The following is an 8,285-nucleotide window of genomic DNA, read 5'->3' as shown; positions in this document are numbered from 1 at the left end:
CAAAATGTTTTTTAAAAAATTTATGGATTCTAGTTTAAGGCTATTATTTTATAAAGTATCTGAGAATTTTCATTTTATTTTTTGAGATAGGGTGATAAAAGAAGCAAGAATTCATTCTAGATTTAGAGGATGTGAGCTCAAATCTTTTAATGTTTAATCCTTCTTTCTTTTAAGGTTTGGTCCTTACGGAACCCTGTTCTCATTAGTAGTATATGCTACTATTCCACATTTACGTGACAAATATGAGAAACAGCACATTATAATAGACAGAGAATGATTTTTGGGGTCAGAAAGACTTGAGTTCAATATCGACTCTGACATATATTGCCTGCGTGAACCCGGGAAAATTACATAACCTCTCAGGGTTCTAGACAGCTCTGTAATTCAAGTATTAGGATCTGCATTAGTAGAGGGAGTTTCTTTGCTGGAAGTTCTCTACAACAAAGGAATCCCAGGTTCAGCAAGAAAAAATGTATATAATACTCATCTCTTGCTCTCTTATAAATGTCAAACAAAGAAATAAGAAACTCCAGGGCAGTAGATAATAAATGTATTGCATTGTTACTTTTCTAGCTATATTTATCACTATTTTCTTTTTCCTTCCTTGATTTGAAAATTTGGAGTCCAGAGAACTAATTATTCTTTGTCTCCAGATGGAACTATAGAACATTTTTAAAAAATCTGTGAAAAGTGCAAATTTGTGATATTATCTGAGCTTACACAGCTGCTTCCTTCTTAGCCTTTTCCTTAATCTGGTTTGAGAAAAGATAAACAAACCATTTTCTGTATGTAAAGAAACTAACAAGGTCTGGCACAGTAGAACAAATACATATCAGATATCAGCTAATGAAGAGTTAAGGAAAGTAGTGGGTGTGATCTGAATAGAATTTTAAACAGTTCTAGAAGCAGAATACAATTATACCACATAAAGCTAATATAGAATGAAGACAAAAATCAAACAAGATATATTTATATGTATCATCAAGGAAGTCTTTACAATTCCAGAATCTTTCACCTTTTGGAATTGACAAAAGGCACAACAAAGCAAAACACTGAAGGGTATGATATGACAACTTGTCCATGGCACTTCTAAGTGATCTTCCTAGAAGTTTAGAAGCACAATATATAGTTTGGAAGTCCTGAATCTTATTTAAAGGTAAGACTGTGCACAATGATTCTTTCCTAAAAATACCAGTATCATAAGGAATGACCCAGGTAAAATCATGAAGTAGAGTTTTCAGGCGGCATCTCTAATTTCACTTTTCACTGGTTTCTTTTGTTCTTCCTTCCTTCTATTGATCTCTGAATTAAAACACATGCACACACACACACACACACACACCATGCACGTCTCACATTTCTAGTCACAGTAATACCAGGTTAGGCTATTGTTACCTCAAGAAGCTGAATTTTAATTGAATCAACAATATCATGCTACTATATGAGATGACATATTCAATCACAGGTCACTTGGTGGCCTCCAAAAATAATAAGTAACATTGATATGTTATTTTAATATTTTACATGATATTTTACATATATTATTTCATTTAACACTCATAAGAACACTGTAAGGTATGAACATTTGCAACATTTACAACAAGGAAACTGAGGCAAGATTCAAGCTCAGGTATTCCTGACAAGTCCAGTACACTATCCACTCTGAGTTCAGGGATTGTTGATTTCTGCTTGTATTTGTATTACTAGTACTTAGACCAGTACCCAGCACATAGTAAGTGCTTAATAAAATGCTTGTTGAGACATTGCAAAACCAAGATGGCAGATGACAGGCAACCACCAAGGTGAAGTGTCTTAATGCTCCCCTCTAAACAACCTAAAATAATGCCTCATATAAAATTTTGGATTGGCAGAATTGACAAAAGGTTGGTGTAGGGTGACTTAGAAATGTAGTAGCAAGCTAGAAGGTTGGCAGAAGTCTGTGACCCTGGGGTGGAGGCCTATCTGGAGCTCACAACATGCCTCAGTGGCAACAGTGATGGTAGCAGCAGCAGAAACAGTATCTTAGGAAGTTCTCAGCCTAGAGATGATAAGGGGGGGGAGTAAGAAAACTGTTTAGAAAGAGATTACAGAGAACTTTTTGCTGGTACTGAGTGTGGCTGGAGCTGATTAGCAATTCTATTAACCATATGCAGTCTTTGGTCACAATTCCAAGATAGAGAAGAGCTGGTGGTTAGTCACAAGGGAGCAGAAGCCCTGATCACAGTTCCAATTCAAAGAGTAACACTAGTACTTGCAACTGCAGGGGACCAGGACCTTCTCTGGATAAAGACCAGGAATAGACCAGAAGAGCAGTGACCACATCTCTTCTAGGATCACAAAGAACTAAAAACTTGCAGACCCCCAGAACTAATTCCAAAAGAAAAAACAATACAAAAAAGCCCAAAACTTGAGATAGTATGTCTCCACCCTTGATTGACCAAAGCCAAACTTTAACATAAAATTCAAAGTCAAGAAATAGGTTAGAAAATGAACAAACAATAACAAAGAATTAATTTGAAAAAATTAAAATAAAAAGCTACAATAGTGGCAAGGAAGACAAAGACATAAACCCAGAACAGGGCAACAATTATAAAAATAGCTGCGAAAAAATAAAAGCCTCAAAGAAAAATGCTAGTTGGACACAAATCAAACAAGAATTCCTGGAAGAGTTAAACAAAGAGATAAGAGTAGTAGGAAAAAATGGGGAAATGAAAAGAGAGGGATTCAAAAAACTTATAAAAAGAGAATTAACAACTCAGTAAAAGAGGCACAAAAAATGCTGAAGAGAATAACACCTTAAAAATAGTATTGGCCAAATAGTAAAAGAAGCATGAAACTTCACTAAAGAGAACTCCATAAAAAGTGGAATTAGCCAAATGGAAAAGGAAGTACAAAAATTCACTGAAAAAATGAACTCTTTAAAAAGTAGGGTTGGGCAAGTAGAATCTAATGATTCTAAGAGACATCAAGAAACAATAAAACAAATTCAAAAGAATGAAAAAAATAGAAGAAAATGTAAAATGCCTCAATAGAAGAAAATGACCTGGAACTCGATTGGAGAGATAATTTAAGAATTATTGGATTACCTGAAAGCCATGATGAAAGGAAGAGCCTAGATATCATATTTGAAGAAATTATCAAGGAAAACTGCCCTAATAGCTTAAATTCAGAGGGCAAAACAGAAATTGAAAGAATCCACCAATCATCTCCTGAAAGAGATCCCAAAATGAAAGTTCCTAAGAGTATTATAGCCAAATTCTAGAACTCCAAATTCAAAGAGAAATTATTTCAAGCAGCCAGAAAGAAACAATTCAAATGTCATGTAGCCATGGTCAGGATCACATAAGATTTAGCAGATTTCACATTAAAGGAGCTTGGAGTATGATATTCCAGAAGGCAAAGGAACTAAGATTACAACCAAGAATAACCTATCCAGCAAAACTGAGTATAAACCTTCTGGAAAAAGTGGATATTTAAATAAATAGAGGACTCTCAAGCATATATTGTGATGGAGTACGATTGTGTTCTAAAAATGATGAGGGGAGTAGTTTTAGAAAAAAACATGACAAGATCTATGTTAATTGGTGCAAAGTAAAATGAAAAGAAGAGATCATTGTGCACAGTAATAGCAATGTCAACTCTCATTAGTACAGTAATCTAATTCTAAGGACTCATGATGAAAAAGTGTTATTTATCTCCAGAGAGAAAATCAATGAACTCTGATTACAAATCAAAGTATAATTTTCTGATTTTATTTTTCTTGCTTTAAAAAATATGGCTAAGAATTATGTTTTACATGATTTCCCATGTATAATTGATAACATATTGCTTGCCTTCTCGGTGGGCGCGGGAGGGGTGGAAAGAAGAGAGCAAATTTGGAACTCAGAATTTAAAAGGAAAGTTGAAAATAAAGAAATTGTAAATTAAAATATTTTAAAAATGAATGTTTATTGACTTAGCTGCCTTGTATATTATGCAGAATGTTAATTTAAGGAGAAGATCTTGAACGGGTGGTCTTGACCATTTTTAGGTGAGACACTCTGTAACTAGGATGAACTACAGCCTATGACGGGAACAAGACAGAGGTTGGATACTAGGTTTTTCCCTAAAATAAACTCATATAATGTAGAAAGTATGATTTGTCATTTTCCTTATTGCAATCCTGTCATTTCAGAGGGAAGTGTATAGTGTGAAAAATACTAGTCTTAGAGTTAGGCAACCTATGTCACAGCACTTATACTTTCTGTCTGCATGACCATAAGCAAGTCATACCTATTCTTTCAGAACATCAGTTTCCTCATCTGTATAATTGCCTTAATCAGATTTTTACTACTTACCTCATAAAGTTATGTGCTTTGAAGAATCTTAAAAGAATTTTATGAATGTGAATCACTTTAAGTGCACTTCAAATGTTCCTATTGCTAAATCATGTTGTCAGTTTCACAAGTATTCTAGCTAAGCTAATGGAAGTTAGACAGTTAGACCTATTCCCTGAAACTATGGGTATCCATGTTGCCATATTCCAGAAACTAGCAGAAAAAAACCACATTTGGGAAAAAATCATAGCCTTTGATTTTAAGGAACTTAATAGTTCCAATGGATATTTTAGGATTATTTCTACCACTAACCAATTTCTCTTTCTAACTTCCCTATTTCACTGATGACGCCTCCATCCTCCTCATCAAGTCCACAAGTCAAGTTACCAAGCATTTATTAACATTTACTATTTCCCAGGTTCTGTTGTAAATACTGGAAATACAAATACAAACAGAAAGAAACACAGTTGCTACAGTTACTATTCTAGTGGGAGGAGACAATACACAAAAGGGAGATGAAAAACGGGGGTAGAGGGAAGAGATGATAAACCTAGCATTATAGACAAATTCCCCACTGTTAAGACTTGGGTTATCCAGAGAGGACTGAAGACTTCTGTCTTCCTCATCATCCAGGCTCTAAACCTTGGAGTCATTTGAACTCTTCCCTTTCCTTTGACTCTCTCCCAAGTGTTCAATCCATTGACAAGCCTTATGGGTTCTACCCTTACAATTTCTTTCATATGTTTTATCTCTGCATGCATCATATTCTTCCTAGTGGAATATAAGCCCCTTGAGGACCGGGGTACTAACATTTTTATTTTTGCATATCCAGTGTCTAGCAGAGTAGGTGCTTAATGTTTCTTGCATTGATTTTACAACTTGGCATTGTTTGAAGCATTCACCAAGAGGAAAGTATATTTTCATATTCAGAATAATGATTCTCTGTAAGCTGTTCTGATGAGCTGTTAACTAAGCTTTTCTCTTGACCTCACAGATCTGAAATACTGCAGACAGTATGTTTTGTAGCATCTCCAATTAATTTCTGACCTTGATGAAGCTTGGGCACAATTAGGCAATGAAAGGGTGGAGATCAGGTTTAATTTTGAATTTCCGGGCTGTTGCTGGTTTGGATCACAACTTGAATATTACTTAGACGTGTTATTTTTGGTCAATGACTTTTTGTGGAGCACCCTGGTTAAATATAATTAAGCATAGTAAGTTTTGTTCTCAGAGGTCCTCCGGGTTCTCACGTGGGAACTCAGAGTACCAACAGGAAGCACCTGTATTATACTAACACATCAAGCGCTCACAGCTCCCATATGTAATATTTTTCCTGAGGTTCTGAAGCTCTCCTGCAAAAAGACACACCCAGCTAGAGCTGAAGGCTGTAGTCTGAATTATGAGTGAAAATATTGTCCATGATTTACTATCCTCAGGGAAACAATTGAATCCTGGAGTAACGGCTCATTATGATGTGGGTTTGGATGGAACATGGTTTAAGCCATACCCTCTGAAGTATAATAGCTATGTTTTTAATCTGTACAGTGTAAGTCCTGTCTCCAAAAAATGTGAATAAGGAAAATGCTCTTATTTTTGAAACAAGACCAATGAGCTTTAATTATTCCTTCTCACAAAGTTCAAGTATAAACAGCATTTTCCTTGAAAAGTTCATAACATAGCTAAGAAAGGAATGATTTCTAGGCAGGTTCCTAAGCTACTACACGGCGTAGTAGATGGAGAACTTACCCAGAGTGAGGAAACATGGGCTCAAATTTGATGTCAGGCTCTACTAGCTGTATGACCCTAGACAAGTTACTTAACCTCTATCTGTGTCTTCATCTGTAAAATGGGAATAACACCTTCCTTCCAGGGTTGTCATGAGGATTAAATGAGATAATAATGTAAAACATCTTAGAAGCCTTGAACTGTTACATAAATGCTAGCTATTATTACTAACGTGCTATATAAATGATAGCTATTATTATTAAAGACAAATATAGAAGCACTTTGAAAAGAATTTTGGTTAAATGAGTAAGTTAGTTAACTAGGTTCTGTCCTCTGTTAAGGATAAAATGAACTTTGTATAAAATAAAAGGAGATTAACTCTTTCATAAATCTATTTTGGCTATGGCACCCCTCCTTCCCATCCCCTGATTTCTCTTGGTTCAGAGATATACACAGATATACACAGATACACATAGGGAAATATGTCCAGGAATACCAGATCTCTGGAACTATAATGTATCATCATAAAGATGTCTCACTGGACTCATCATCCTTCCAAGTTAATCTATAAATGCTGGATAATGAACTAGACTGTAACATCAACCCAGGGGAACTACTTCTCTCTGCTTCTATCTGCTGTTTGTACATAGATTTGAAGTGGGAAAAAGGCTGGTAAAGTTCTTTAGGTCCACAACTGTTGCTTGCCACTCCCACAACTCAGCAGTGGTGACAAGGATATCTTTGGAGGAATGTATCATCAGACAAAAGCAGATGGGCTGGTCATGTAGAAATTAGTGAAGGACAATCAAAGCATAGCTCATATGCTACACTGGGTCCATGCAAGGTCAAGAGAATGTAAAAAAGGCTTTCAGCATATCGAATGGATTTCCTGTAGCAGATTTATGGGAGGATATGTACAAGAGTAAAGCAGGATAGACAGCCGTAGATGAGTTGAGATATTCATTGGAGGGATCACCCATACTGATGTTATCATAGATTCCCTACAGTACTAAAGTATAATAAAAAAAGAGACAACTTCCCGATGACTGGAATAGTTCCAAATTAAAATAGGCTACCCCAGAAACTACTGAATTTCCCCATCCCTGGAGGTCCTTAAGTTGATTCTGGATGACCACCATCAGAAATGTTATGGATAAATTCATGCCTTAGCTCAGGATTGGACTAGATGACCTCTGGAATTTCTTCAAATCTTGTAATCCAATGCTTTGATTTTATAAATTAAGGATATTGACACAGGAATCTACTTACTTAATATTTCTTAACAAATATAGAGCAAAACTAAGCTAAGGGAAAGTTATACATGGAAAAGTTATATGTATATATATATATGTCAAGAGGAAGCTTGAAATGTTTATAAAGATAAGTCTGGCAAAAGTATCCCCATTAATTTCCATTTAGATGTCATCAAAGTGGTTTTTGATTGAGTTACTTAGAAAATGATTATAAATTATTTTCAGTTTTCTTTCTTTCATAATTTTGGAATAACCAAATTAAGTTCATTTAAATAAGAGACTCTCAACCTCTTTTGTGTCTTAGATTCCTTAGGCAGTCTGGTGAAACCTATGGACCCTTTCTCAGAATAATTTATTTAAATAATTGAAGGAAATTGAAACTAAATTTCAGTTAAAGGCTAGTGAAAACAAAGATTAAGTGCCCCTAATTTAAATTAAAAGTCCACTCAGCTTTAAAGACAATAGCTCTATAAGAACTGAAAATATCACTAACTTTCAGGATGGAAGTGCTGATACAATAGCCTTAGAAGAATGACTGTTTATCTAAGCTAAGCTATGATTAGCTTTTCTTGTGTAAACTCTCCTGGAAAATTTTTATCTTGTTCTCTACTTGTGGTTACCTTCCTCTTCAGTGAAGAATATTTTAATCTTTACCTTTAACAGCTGTCATCTACAAATATAAACATTTTTCTTCTTTCTTTCCTCCAAGGCAAGTCAATTAAACTTTCTGAAATTGTACCTATAAGATGGAGAAAATAATAGCACCTACTTCAAAATGTTGTAGTAAGAATCAAATAAAATAGCATATGTGTTTTGAAAGCCTTTCAGTATTATATAAATACAAACCATTATTGTTAAAACTATGTTACCGATAACTAGACCAACAGGTTCATGATAGACTGAGATACTAGAGTCAGGTGGTAATTGCTCAATTGATTCTATGACACAGTTCCTTATTGATATTAAGTTGCAGTCTATACATACCTCCACT

The 8,285-nt window shown here is 34.9% G+C and overlaps 1 long non-coding RNA gene across 3 annotated transcripts in view; it reads left to right on the top strand.

The window, feature by feature from the left end:
- The first annotated feature begins 985 nt into the window (after positions 1 to 985).
- LOC140512828 (uncharacterized) overlaps positions 986 to 8,285 on the top strand; it is a 56,516-nt gene continuing 49,216 nt past the window's right edge. For all 3 annotated transcript variants that reach the window (XR_011969948.1, XR_011969949.1, XR_011969947.1), the window contains exon 1: positions 986 to 1,156. This is a non-coding gene — a long non-coding RNA (uncharacterized lncRNA). The remainder of the gene's footprint in view (positions 1,157 to 8,285) is intronic.

This window comes from Notamacropus eugenii, chromosome 6 (genome assembly GCF_028372415.1).
Source record: "Notamacropus eugenii isolate mMacEug1 chromosome 6, mMacEug1.pri_v2, whole genome shotgun sequence".
NCBI lineage: Eukaryota > Metazoa > Chordata > Mammalia > Diprotodontia > Macropodidae > Notamacropus > Notamacropus eugenii.
The sequence above is the reverse complement of the archived record's forward strand: the minus strand, read 5'-3'. Positions and strand labels throughout refer to the sequence as shown.